At 46.4% G+C, this 14,228-nt stretch overlaps 1 protein-coding gene and 1 pseudogene across 1 annotated transcript in view; one reads left to right on the top strand and one right to left on the bottom strand.

Moving 5' to 3' along the window:
- Positions 1–14,228, bottom strand: part of LOC126184389 (uncharacterized) — a 149,382-nt gene that overhangs the window by 78,617 nt on the left and 56,537 nt on the right. The window lies entirely within an intron of this gene.
- On the top strand, positions 5,252–5,369 carry LOC126185484 (5S ribosomal RNA; annotated as a pseudogene).

The following is a 14,228-nucleotide window of genomic DNA, read 5'->3' on the forward strand; positions in this document are numbered from 1 at the left end:
AAGGCTTACGTACGTCAATCAGGTTGAAATAGCTGCAGGCTACAAGAGTTATGCAGAAATGAAGAAACTGCACAGTACAGAGTAACATGGAGATGAGCATCATACCAATCTGGGACTGAAGGGCGCCGGCCGCAGTGACCGAGTGGTTCTAGGCGCTTCACTCTGGAACCGCGCGACCGCTACGGTCGCATGTTGGAATCCTGTCTCGGGCATGGATGTGTGTGATGTCCTTAGGTTGGTTAGGTTTAAGTAGTCCTAAGTTCTAGGGGACTGATGATCTCAGATGTTAAGTCCCACAGTGCTCAGAGCCATTTGAACCATTTTAATGTGACCAGGGCCTATGTTCGACGTCAGCGTGCAGTGACCACTCCCAGATGGCAGGTGGCGGCACCAGCAGCGTATAGGCAGGGCGCGGAAAACAGAGCAGTCGTTGTCGTAATGCGGGAAAGGAACGATTTATCTGACGTCCGAAACGGCATGATCACAGGCTTTCGGGCCAAGGGTGGAAGTATTATCAAACGCCTGAGTTGCCGCCGTGGTTAAAGTATACTGTGCATGGCAAAATGGCGCTATCCAAAACAGGTGCCAAGGCAACGGTGGTACACCACGGGCCATAGATGACAAGGGTAAACGAAGGCTGCGGAGATGTGTACGGACGAATAGACGTGCAACTGTTGAGCAACTGACCGCCCAAAAGAACCAAGGGGCTACCAACAACATCTCTTCATTTACCGTTCAGCGAACGTTGCCGCGTATGGGCTTCCCGCTCCTTCCACCCCCCCCCTCCCCCCCCAAAAAAAGAAAAATAGTGTGTGAATTATTACGGGACCAAACTGCAGAGGTCATCGGTCCCTAGACTTAAACACTACTTAAACCAACCTATGCTAAGAACAACACATGCCCGAGGGAGGACTTGAACCTCCAGCGTGGGGGGGGGGGCTTCCCCAAGAGACCCAGGCCGATTCCTGTTCATCGGCGACGAAGACTTGAATTTGCACTCCCATACCTCCACTGGAGTGGTGAGACGTGGGAAAGTGAACAGCTTGCAATACTCGTCTGAAGGATCCAGACTGGAGGATGACCGTTATGGTCTGGAAGATGTTTCCGTGCCATTCCGAGGGTGATTTCGACAGTCTGGAAAGCATAATACGTCAACACAAGTATGCATCTATTCTTGTGGACCACCTCCAAGTGCAATTTGGGTTTCCACAGCACGATGGCATCTACCAGCAGGACAATGTAAAGCGTTACACAGCTCGCAGTGTACAAGCATAGTCCGAAGAGCACCACGATGAGTTTGCTGTACTGCCCTGGCCACCGAACTCCCCCGATTTAAATCCAGTCGAGAATTTGTGGGACCACCTCGACCGGGCTATACGTGCCATGGATCCTCAGCTGAGAAACCTGGCGCAGCTGCCCACTGCACTGGAGTCGGCATGGCTCCACTTCCCCGTCGGTAGCTCCCAGAACATCATAGACTCTCTTCCTGCACGCCTCGCAACAGTCCGCGCTGCAAAAGGTGGTTCTTCAGGCTTTTGACAGGTGGTCACATTAATGTGATTGGACAGTGGAGATGAGCCAATTGTTACAACGGGAGAATACATCAGACTATATCTGGTGTGATACGCAAGAATCACACTAACAGCGAAGAGAACACCACCGAAGAAGAAAGCAAGAAACTTGTGTTTTTGCCTTTCTGTTCTACAGTGTCGGGAAAGATTAGCCGGCTCCTGGAGAGATATAACATTTCATCTGCGTTCAGGCCCCCAGCAAAATTCGACAGCTCATGAGGCCTGTGAAGGACGATCTAGGGCTTAGAACGCCTAGAGTGTACAATATATAATGTCAGTGTGGCTGTTACTACGTCGGCCAAACAGTACGCACTGTGGTGCAACGCCGGACGGACCACGAGAAGCGCTTACGCCTACGCTATCCAGAAAAATCAGCCGTGGCAGAACAATGGACACCGAATTCTATTCGACGAAACACCTGTCGATATAAGGACGAAGGGATTTTGGGATAGCGTCATAAAAGAAGCTACTGAAATAAAAACCTCTGAAAATACCATCATCAACGACGGCGGTTTGCAGCTCAGCACAGCCTGGGACCCGGCCACGGCGAGGTTAAAACGTGGGATGGAGATTAGTGTTTAACGTCCCGTCGACAACGAGGTCATTAGAGACGGAGCGGAAGCTCGGATGAGGGAAGGATGGGGAAGGAAATCGGCCGTGCCCTTTCAAAGGAACCATCCCGGCATTTGCCTGAAGCGATTTAGGGAAATCACGGAAAACCTAAATCAGGATGGCCGGAGACGGGATTGAACCGTCGTCCTCCCGAATGCGAGTCCAGTGTGCTAACCACTGCGCCACCTCGCTCGGTAAAACGTGGGATGAAAACATTACCATGTATGGTGAGGAAGAGAGCACCAGTGACGTCACAGCCAGCAGTGACGCTACATAACGACGCGGCCACGGCGACACAGCAGTCAGTTTTACCACTTGACGATGACCGAGGAGAGGTCGGTCGAAAGCTCGTGGGATTTTAACCACCTGACGCGGGTGGAAGCCCGAGAAAATTTTATTAATTACATCATGTCTTTGTCTGTACGCTAAACATAGTACAATCAATATACACCATTCAAAAAGTTCCAAGGCTGATTTTGTTGCTGGCGCATAAATAAAGTCAGCGCGGTAGTTATGGTGACAGCTTGAACTAACAACTATAACAGCAGAGGTGCATTCGAACAGTTAGTTGTGAGCAGTGTTAAGTAGTGACATGCGACTGTAATGTGTCAAGTTGTTGTTTCACAAATCCCAGTGGAACAACATCTCTAAACGACGTGTTCAAGGCAACCTCCGGACTGTTTTGAAAAAAAGAAAAGACTGTGCTAAGTTTGTCCCCCACAGTTGGGTTCCCTAGCAAAAAGAACGATGCAAGGACACCTGCCGCGACTTGATACAAATGCAAATCTGGGACATTTTAGATTGGAAAAAAACGCCACGGGTCACGAGACGTGGTGATATCAATACTCATCATCATCAGTTATCTGCTATATTAGCAGGTCCTTTGCCTCTCCATTTTCTGCGATCCATTGCTTCCTTCTTAAGGCTGCTGTATGTTGTACCGTCCATCATGTCATCCAGTATCTGGAATCTCTTCCTTCCTCGCTTCCTTTTCCCTTCTACATAACCTTCTAAAACTGTTTTTATCAGTCCGTCATTCTTTCTTAATATATGCCCAATCCAATTTCTTTTTCTTTTCTTTATTACATCTAGTAACTGTCTTTTCTCTCCCACTCTTCTCAGTACCTCTTCATTTTTTACTCTGTCCATCCAACTTATTCTTTCCATCTTCCGCCATGTCCAGATCTCAAAAGCCTCCAGCCTTTCTCTGTCTTTTTTCCTCATAGTCCATGTTTCAGCGCCATATAGAAGAACACTCCATACAAGACATTTTATGAGTCTCTTTCTGAGTTCTCTGTCCAGACCGCTGCAGAAGATTCTCCTTTTCTTATAAAACGCCTCTTTTGCCATTGCTATCCTTGTTTTAATTTCTGTGGTGCACTTCCAGTTGGTGTCTATTCTGCTTCCAAGATACTTAAAATTTAGCACTTGTTCTAGTGTTTCTCCATTCAGCACAATTTTTATTTCCTTATTTCCTCCTATTGCCAATACTTTTGTTTTATTTGTGTTAATTTTCATTCCATATTTTTTTCCGTTAGTTGCAATGGTGTCCACCAAATCCTGTAATTCTTTTTCCCCTGTGGCTAGAAGGACCATGTCATCAGCAAATCTCAAGCATCCTACTCTTCTTCCTCCAATTTCTACTCCTTTGTCATCTAATGAGCATTGGTCAATCATATTTTCCAAGTACAGGTTGAAAAGAGTAGGTGATAAACAGCATCCTTGTCTTACTCCTTTCCCTAGTCTGATCCAGTTTGTACTTTCTCCTCTCACTTTAACTGAAACTTTTTGATTAAGGTATAATGAGTTTATAAGTCTTCTGGTTTTCCAGTCCACTCTCTTTTCCCTCATAATAGTCGCCAGCTTGTCCCAAACCACATTGTCAAATGCCTTTTCTAAATCGATGAAGCACATATATAGGTCTCTTCCTTTTTCAATAAACCTTTCTCCCAAGATTCGTAGGAGCCCTATTGCATCTCTGGTGCCCGTATTCCGTCTAAAGCCAAACTGCTCCTCTCCGAGATTCTCCTCCATTACATTTTCAAGTCTTTTATTAATTATTCTTAACATCACTTTGGCTGCATGTGAAATGAGGCTGATAGTCCTGTGCTCGCTGCATTTCTTGGTTCCTTGTTTTTTCGGTAATGGAATCATTACTGTTGTCAAAAAGTCCTCAGGCCATTCACCACTGTCATATATTTTATTACATAACCTCAATATTTCTCTTATTCCATTGTGGTTCAAGCATTTTAGTATTTCTCCCGGTATTGTATCTGTACCTACTGCTTTGCCATTTTTCATTGCAGCAATATCAATACTAACCTATCACAAAACGACAACGTGCAGGAATTCGCGTGAAGGGTCAACGCTGTGACGGCATTACCGACATTCAAGCCAATGTGAGACCTGAGTTGAGCCGGCCGTTGTGGAAGAGCGGTTCTAGGCGTTTCAGTCCGGAACCGCGCTGCTGCTACGGTCGCAGGTTCGAATCCTGCATGTGGCATGGATGTGACTGATGTCCTTAAGTTATTTAGGTTCAAGTAGTTCCAAGTCCAGGGGTCTGAAGACCTCAGATGTTAAGTCCCATAGTACTCAGAGCCATCTGAACCATTTGAGCATGAGGTAAACAACGTTCCAAAGGACTTTTGTAGCAGTTTCAGGTGGTCGTATGAACGTTCTGTGCGCTGTGCTCATGTGAGGAAGACTATGAAGAACACCTGAAGGATTAAATTTCCACCAGAACTTTTCTCTATTTTTTATTAATCCGGTCTGTAAAATTTTTGAATTGACAGAGTAAATGCCATTTTAAGTTGTTTTCGTATAAATTCAGGATGAATCAACAATGCAAATTCCTTAAATGCATTCGCACGATCTAAGTTAGCACAGTTCAGCACTCTTAGAACATTACACGATTCATTAACAAATATAACGTAATCTCGCTTCCTCACCGATAAATTTTCATGCCGTGTGTAACACGTAAACAACTAAATTGTCAATTACACCACAGAGTTTGTCCGCTGATATAATATTTGGAATTGTAAAATATGTACTATTTGATGACCCCTCACGGCAACGGCCTTGCCGCAGTGGATACACCGGTTCCCGTCAGATCACCGAAGTTAAGCGCTGTCGGGCGTGGCCGGTACTTGGATGGGCGACCATCCGGGTTCCCATGTCCTGTTGCCATTTTTCGGGGTTCACTCAGCAACGTGATGCCAATTGAGGTGCTACTCGACCGAATAGTAGCGGCTCCGGTCACATAAAACAGTCATAACGCCCGGAAGAGCGGTGTGCTGACCGGAAGAGCGGTGTGCTGACCACACGCTCCTCGTATCCGCATCCGCAGCTGAGAGGATGATACGGCGGTCGGATGGCCCCGATGGGCCCCTTGTGGCCTGAAGACGGAGTGCTGCAGCTGCTGCTGCTGCTTCTGATGACTCCTCGCAAAGCCGCTGATTGCATCGAAGTGCGGTGCATTCGTATTTCCTGTACTCAGCGAAATATGCCTTTTTGCGGGAGACCAATACAGTTGGTAGAATGCGTTGGACTACTACGAAAGTTTTACGATGTCGCACCAAGCACTGAGAAACGAACTTAACCACAATTTTGGAAGAAGAGAACGACTGACCTACATTCCAGTGCATAAATGACCAGCATGTGTTCCAGGAATGCACTGAATACGCAACTAAGGTTGTGCGCGAGAGGGCTTTCGTGGAACTACAGGAAGTGTAGCATCGGCACTCCGTAAAGCTGCCAGTTTGTTCTGGAGCCGTGCCCCGCATCTATCGGCGCGGTATGGCGCCTGTGCCTGTCTCATAAAAAGAAGAATAAAACAGAGCGGTAACTTCTTCTGGGGGCGCCAGTAAAGTCGTCGGCGACAAGATCTTTCAGTGACGGTTGTACAATACGACATTCTGACTTGTGACTCGCAGATAGCCAAGGAATCTCATTTCGGGGATCGGCGATTTATATACGCGCCTGGGTGAAGTGATAGGAAAGAAACCGGGAAACGATCAGAAAATAACAGACTTAAACCGACAGAGAAAACGTGACAGCGTCTCTTGCATCTGGAAGAAACGGTATGCGCGACGCCTACAAGATTTCAACAGTTAGAACTTCACGAAATATTTCTCAGATAATCTCAAGAAGTAATGATTGATGTAAAGCCTGTGAAGGTATCGAAAGCTTTCGTGTATTGTCTCGTGGATCAGTCTGCTATCAAAACGGAAGACAAGAAATCAGACAACGAAATAATAAAATTTGCTTTCAAGAATGTACACTCCTGGCCATTAAAATTGCTACACCAAGAAGAAATGCAGATGATAAAAGAGTATTCATTGCACAAATATATTATACTAGAACTGAAATGTGATTACATTTTCACGCAATTTGGGTGCATAGATCCTGAGAAATCAGTACCCAGAACAACCACCTCTGGCCGTAATAACGGCCTTGATACGCCTGGGCATTGAGTCAGAGCTTTGATGGCGTGTACCTGTACAGCTGCCCATGCAGCTTCAACACGATACCACAGTTCATCAAGAGTAGTCACTGGCGTATTGTGACGATTCAGTTGCACGGCCACCATTGACCAGGCGTTTTAAATTGGTGAAAGATCTGGAGAATTTGCTGGCCAGGGCAGCAGTCGAACATTTTCTGTATCCAGAAAGGCCCGTACAGGACCTGCAACATGCGGTCGTGCATTATCCTGCTAAAATGTAGGGTTTCGCAGGGATCGAATGAAGGGTAGAGCCACGGGTCGTAACACATCTGAAATGTAACGTCCACTGTTCAAAGTGCCGTCAATGCGAACAAGAGGTGACCGAGACGTGTAACCAATGGCACCCCATACTATCACGCCGGGTGATACGCCAGTATGATGATGACGAATACATGCTTCCAATGTGCGTTCACCGCGATGTCGCCAAAACGCGACCATCATCATGGTGTAAACAGAACCTGGATTCATCCGAAATAATGACATTTTGCCATTCGTCCACCCAGGTTCGTCGTTGAGTACACAATCGCAGACGCTCCTGTCTGTGATTTAGCGTCAAGGGTAACCGCAGCCATGGTCTCCGAGCTGATAGTCCATGCTGCTGCAAACGTCGTCGAACTGTTCGTGCAGATGGTAGTTGCAAACGTCCCCATCTGTTGACTCAGGGCTCGAGACGTGGCTGCACGATGCGTTACAGCCATGTGGATAAGATGCCTGTCATCTCGACTGCTAGTGTTACGAGACTGTTGGGATCCAGCACGGCGTTCCGTATTACCCTCCTGAACCAACTGATTCCATATTCTACTAACAGTCATTGTATCTCGACCAACGCGTGCAGCAATGTCGCGATACGATAAACCGCAATCGCGATAGGCTACAATCCGACCTTTATCAAAGTCGGAAACGTGATGGTACGAATTTCTCCTCCTTAACACGAGGCATCACAACAACGTTTCACCAGGCAACGCCGGTCAACTGATGTTTGCGTATAACAAATCGAAATCGGTTGGAAGCTTTCCTCATCTCAGCACGCTGTAGGTGTCGCCACTGGCGCCAATCTTGTGTGAATGCTCTGAAAAGCTAATCATTTGCATATCACAGCATCTTCTTCCTGTCGGTTAAATTTCGCGTCTGTATCACGTCATCTTCGTGGAGCAGCAATTTCAATGGCCAGTAGCGTATTAACTATTCACGACGGTCTTAGTGATGTACTACCGTTTAACTCCTACACAAACTCGGAAAGGAAGCGATATGAAACAAGATTAAATCCTAAAATCAGTATTATGAACGTACCTTGTCGGCGTCGGTCATATAAAACCGAAACAGAGGTGCTCGGGGAACTTGAGTGGGAATCCGCGGAACAGCGGCGACGTAGTTCTCGCGGGTAAATTTACAAAAACGTGCATCCGAAAATAAATGTGCGACCAGTCTGCTGAAGACAGGGGGTACTGAACGTATACAAAGAAGGGCTACACAAGTGGTCGCATGATTGTTTCACCCATGGTATACTGTTACGGAGATGCTGAAGAAACTGAATTGGCTAACGCTTGAGGATGGACGCAAACTTTCCAGGGAAATCTTACTTACAAAGTTTCAAGAACGAGCTTTAAGAGCTGAAACTAAGAATCTACACACTGAAGCATCGCTCCTGTAAGCACCACGAGGACAATATTATAGATAATTAGCGCGCACGGAGGCGTTCAGGCAATCATTCTTCCCGCGATCGGTATGTGAATGGAACGGGAAGAAGCGTTAATAACTGGTACAATTTATTTCTGAGTGATTTGCACAGTATGGATTCAGATGTACATCTTTTTTTCCGCTCACGGTACACCGCAAACAGTAGACTAAGGCAAACGGGTAGGTTACGACTTCCTATATGCATACAGAGTATCTTCGGAAATATGTGATTGTCTGTAGAAAAGTTTGATTCATAGAACACAGTACTATATACGAGGGCGTGCTGAAAATTAATGCCTCCGAACTGTTTATGTGAAAACTCTTAAAGCTTTTTAAATAAAACAGACTTAATTAACATTTTAGATCTTTATTCTTCATGTATACATATTTATTTTTAACATAGTCACGCTAGCGACGAACACATTTCTCGAACCCAGAGACCAGTTACTACAGAATGTCTGACTTCGTTGACTGGACCGCGGCCTCACGTCCGCTTGGACCACTTCATCTCTATCAGAGTGGAGACCTCGAAGGTTTTCTTTAAGTTCCACAAACAGATAAAAATCGGATAGGGCCAAGTCGGGCCTGCATGGAGGATGATCGATGACAGTGAACTCAAGGCGTCGTGTTGATGCAGACGTCGCAGCGCTCGTGTCGTCTGGCTTTGTCATGCTCAGTTCGAATTGGTGCTTCCAGTTTTCTGAGGGTTTCTCACTCACCGGCATATGCTACACACCGCCATTTTATAAGCAACAATTCGGAGCCATCTAGCGGCAGAGGGTTGCAAATATGTGGACATTATGAATGTAGATGTGCAACGTTAATAACGTTTGTTTTGTTGAAAAAGCTTTCAGAGCTCTCACATTAAAAAAATCGGAGGCATTACTTTTCAGCAGGCTCTCGTAATAAACGAAATATTTTCGACTGAAACGAAGATCACAACAGATAAGCCCGAAGCCTCTAAAAATCTTAAGTGACAGTGGTACACAAAGAACCCTCCCCCACACACCGTAAGGTGGCTTGCAGAGTATAGATGTGGATACAGATATACACTCCTGGAAATGGAAAAAAGAACACATTGACACCGGTGTGTCAGACCCACCATACTTGCTCCGGACACTGCGAGAGGGCTGTACAAGCAATGATCACACGCACGGCACAGCGGACACACCAGGAACCGCGGTGTTGGCCGTCGAATGGCGCTAGCTGCGCAGCATTTGTGCACCGCCGCCGTCAGTGTCAGCCAGTTTGCCGTGGCATACGGAGCTCCATCGCAGTCTTTAACACTGGTAGCATGCCGCGACAGCGTGGACGTGAACCGTATGTGCAGTTGACGGACTTTGAGCGAGGGCTTATAGTGGGCATGCGGGAGGCCGGGTGGACGTACCGCCGAATTGCTCAACACGTAGGGCGTGAGGTCTCCACAGTACATCGATGTTGTCGCCAGTGGTCGGCGGAAGGTGCACGTGCCCGTCGACCTGGGACCGGACCGCAGCGACGCACGGATGCACGCCAAGACCGTAGGATCCTACGCAGTGCCGTAGGGGACCGCACCGCCACTTCCCAGCAAATTAGGGACACTGTTACTCCTGGGGTATCGGCGAGGACCATTCGCAACCGTCTCCATGAAGCTGGGCTACGGTCCCGCACACCGTTAGGCCGTCTTCCGCTCACGCCCCAACATCGTGCAGCCCGCCTCCAGTGGTGTCGCGACAGGCGTGAATGGAGGGACGAATGGAGACGTGTCGTCTTCAGCGATGAGAGTCGCTTCTGCCTTGGTGCCAATGATGGTCGTATGCGTGTTTGGCGCCGTGCAGGTGAGCGCCACAATCAGGACTGCATACGTCCGAGGCACACAAGGCCAACACCCGGCATCATGGTGTGGGGAACGATCTCCTACACTGGCCGTACACCACTGGTGATCGTCGAGGGGACACTGAATAGTGCACGGTACATCCAAACCGTCATCGAACCCATCGTTCTACCATTCCTAGACCGGCAAGGGAACTTGCTGTTCCAACAGGACAATGCACGTCCGCATGTATCCCGTGCCACCCAACTTGCTCTAGAAGGTGTAAGTCAACTACCCTGGCCAGCAAGATCTCCGGATCTGTCCCCCATTGAGCATGTTTGGGACTGGATGAAGCGTCGTCTCACGCGGTCTGCACGTCCAGCACGAACGCTGGTCCAACTGAGGCGCCAGGTGGAAATGGCATGGCAAGCCGTTCCACAGGACTACATCCAGCGTCTCTACGATCGTCTCCATGGGAGAATAGCAGCCTGCATTGCTGCGAAAGGTGGATATTCACTGTACTAGTGCCGACATTGTGCATGCTCTGTTGCCTGTGTCTATGTGCCTGTGGTTCTGTCAGTGTGATCATGTGATGTATCTGACCCCAGGAATGTGTCAATAAAGTTTCCCCTTCCTGGGACAATGAATTCACGGTGTTCTTATTTCAATTTCCAGGAGTGTACATAACTGATTTATCAGACTAGTTCAACAGAAATCCGAGAAATTTTACTGACTGCGAGATTTTATCTCGCGGAGATACGATCGCATTATATTGAGTGAAAACGACTATTCGCTCGTCGGTCAGACTTGCTTGTGTGACAAAATACCGTCATATATGAATTGCTGATAACTACGAGACTGATAATGCTTAAACAATGGTTGGGCCCACAACGGATGTATCGTATCTGTACGTGTTTGTCCTGCAGTATATGTTTTGCTTGTGACGTCATTGTACCAATGTCGGTGCATGTGAAGGATTACTAAAAATGGTTCAAATGGCTCTGAGCACTATGGAACTCAACTGCTGTGGTCATAAGTCCCCTAGAACTTAGAATGACCTAAACCTAACTAACCTAAGGACATCACACACATCCATGCCCGAGGCAGGATTCGAACCTGCGACCGTAGCGGTCGTGCGGTTCCAGACTGTTGCGCCTTTAACCGCTCGGCCACTCCGGCCGGCGAAGGATTACTACGAATTAGCTTTGTGTAAAGTTATAAATTGGTGTAGCGTAGAAACGCGTTTCGCTAGAACATTGATTAGGGTGTCACTGCGATGAGCTTGCGGAGCGCTACTGAACACAAAGTGAGACAACGTAAGTATTCGCCGGATTATACGTGAAAATCGGTATTTAATTGAAAATTACAAAATAATATAAGATGTATTCTATGATTCGTAAATATGCTCGGAATTATAGAAAAGGCAAGCCACAGGAAAGCTCGTACCCAAAAGAGCCCAAAAATTTAAAAAAAGTGCAGTGCCAAGCGAGTGCAAGAGTTACATCATCGTCGAAAAGAAATAAAAACACGGCGCAAAGCGATTATGCAGCTTGCTCGTTGGGTATACAGCGGCCGGTGACATTCAAACCTGAGATTTATGTATTCTATAATGTTATACTACTCGGCGTAATCATTGTACTAAAAGGATATAAAATTAAATTACATACCGGGTGATCAAAAAGTCAGTATAAATTTGAAAACTTAATAAACCACGGAATAATGTAGATAGAGAGGTAAAAATTGACACACATGCTTGGAATGACATGGGGTTTTATTAGAACCACCCCATATTGCTAGACGCGTGAAAGATCTCTTGCGCGCGTCGTTTGGTTATGATCGTGTGCTCAGCCGCCACTTTCGTCATGCTTGGCCTCCCCCAGGTCCCCAGACCTCAGTCCGTGCGATTATTGCCTTTGGGGTTACCTGAAGTCGCAAGTGCATCGTGATCGACCGACATCTCTAGGGATGCTGAAAGACAACATCCGACGCCAATGCCTCACCATAACTCCAGACATGCTTTACTGTGCTGTTCACAACATTATTCCTCGACTACAGCTATTGTTGAGGAATGATGGTGGACATATTGAGCATTTCCTGTAAAGAACATCATCTTTGCTTTGTCTTACTTTGTTATGCTAAATATCGCTATTCTGATCAGATGAAGCGCCGTCTGTCAGACATTTTTTGAACTTTTTTTTTTTGTTCTAATAAAATCCCATGTCATTCCAAGCATGTGTGTCAATTTGTACCTCTCTATCTACATTATACCGTGATTTATTCGTTTTCAAATTTATACTACCTTTTTGATCACCCTGTACTTTTACGTACCACTTGTTATGATTTTATCCCGACGTTTTCACGAAAAATCTGCGGCGCGGACACGAAATAGGCACACAATTTTTTTCTAGTTGTTCTTCATGTGACTACCTGGGAAAAGCAACCTGCAGAGCTTTCGATGAGTTCGATGCCAGCTTCCTCCATCTGGCCGTATGTGCCGGATTTTAAGAGACTGAAATCGCACATTTGTATGCGATTTGTCGTTTGGTAGCCATGGTCTACATGACACAGAAGAATCTATCACACGACGTGGTGTTACTGTCGGGATAGGTGTAAATGTCTCACCGGTTAGGTTCCACCTAAGAACGTTAAGTAATTGAAATGTTGGTTCGTACTAAAAATCTTGAGTAATCCTCTGCCCTGAGTAAATATCATGTCTTACCGAACGTGCATTTTGGCTGGCCCTGTACTACTGCAGAATACCAAACCACTGGGAGGAACTCTGCAGTTGACGACAGTTCAAAAATGGTTCAAATGGCTCTGAGCACTATGGGACTTAACATCTGAGGTCATCAATCCCCTAGAACTTAGAACTACTTAAACCTAACTAACCTAAGGACATCACACACATCCATTCCCGAGGCAGGGTTCGAACCTGCGACCGCAGCAGTCGCGCGGTTCCGGACTGAAGTGCCTATAACCGCTCGGCCACCGCGGCCGGCAGTTGACGACAGTGATGGGATGTAATTTAACTGAAGGAGCTGATCGTAGCCCCACGAATCTGTTCTCCTGTCTTCGGAATGAAATGTCGAGAAAATCATCAGAGTTGTAATATCTACTTAAATCTACTAGTGTAAATTCCAGCGTACAGAACACTAAAGCAGAGAACTGCAATTTTGCAAGTGAACGACATTGAAGTAAACTTAAAATTACATAAAAGAAAAATGAAAATCACGCGATCGCCGCACAGCCAGTGAAATCTGGTGACACGACCTTAAATGCAGGAAAATAAAGGCGTGGATCTGGTGTTTGGTTCTAGGGGGTTCCCTGTTCATTATTAGGTTTCCTCCCCCCACCCTCCCGCCTCCAAACCCCTCACACCTATCTAAATACTGCTTGCCATCACCCTCACTTAACAAACCACAAAGGTCTATCATATTAATAATAAAATACCTAAAATATCTGAATATAACACTGGTGACGAGAATAATTTGGTCGTGACATGGACTCTGCGAACCGTCTGATGCCTTCGGCAGCTCAATCGCCGTCCACAGTTTCCAAAGCGCGCACATCGCACTCGATATGGTTACAGATGTGCCCAGTAGGATATAGCTGAGCTCACTTTTGAGCCATACAAGGGCCCTCGTGGAGTTTTTCTCAGACCATCCGTCAGTAAATCGGTAGCAATAGGGTATTGCATTGTATAGCTGAAGGTAGAGGCCCACGCGTTCTGTACAGCAGGCGAACAAATGGATATACAGTGACTCCAGAAAACGTTCGTTTCACCCTAGCACATAGACTATAACAATCGCAATCATGAACATATACCTAAGAAACGAGCAATAACTATTTCCTTACACCAGTTACTATATTTAGAAACAAAACGACAGCTACGTAGAGAAGTCAAGAAAAATCCAAAACAAAACGCTCCAAAACTTGCTTCTGCAGTTAAAAAGGATACTGCAAAATATGTGAGAAATATGCTTTATGAAGCTAGGTATGAAGGCCGAACAGCCCTTAGAAAAACATACATAAGTAAAATCAACAGAAGGAAACGAGTTGCATCTGCAAGAGAACA

Source organism: Schistocerca cancellata, chromosome 4 (genome assembly GCF_023864275.1).
Source record: "Schistocerca cancellata isolate TAMUIC-IGC-003103 chromosome 4, iqSchCanc2.1, whole genome shotgun sequence".
Lineage (NCBI taxonomy): Eukaryota > Metazoa > Arthropoda > Insecta > Orthoptera > Acrididae > Schistocerca > Schistocerca cancellata.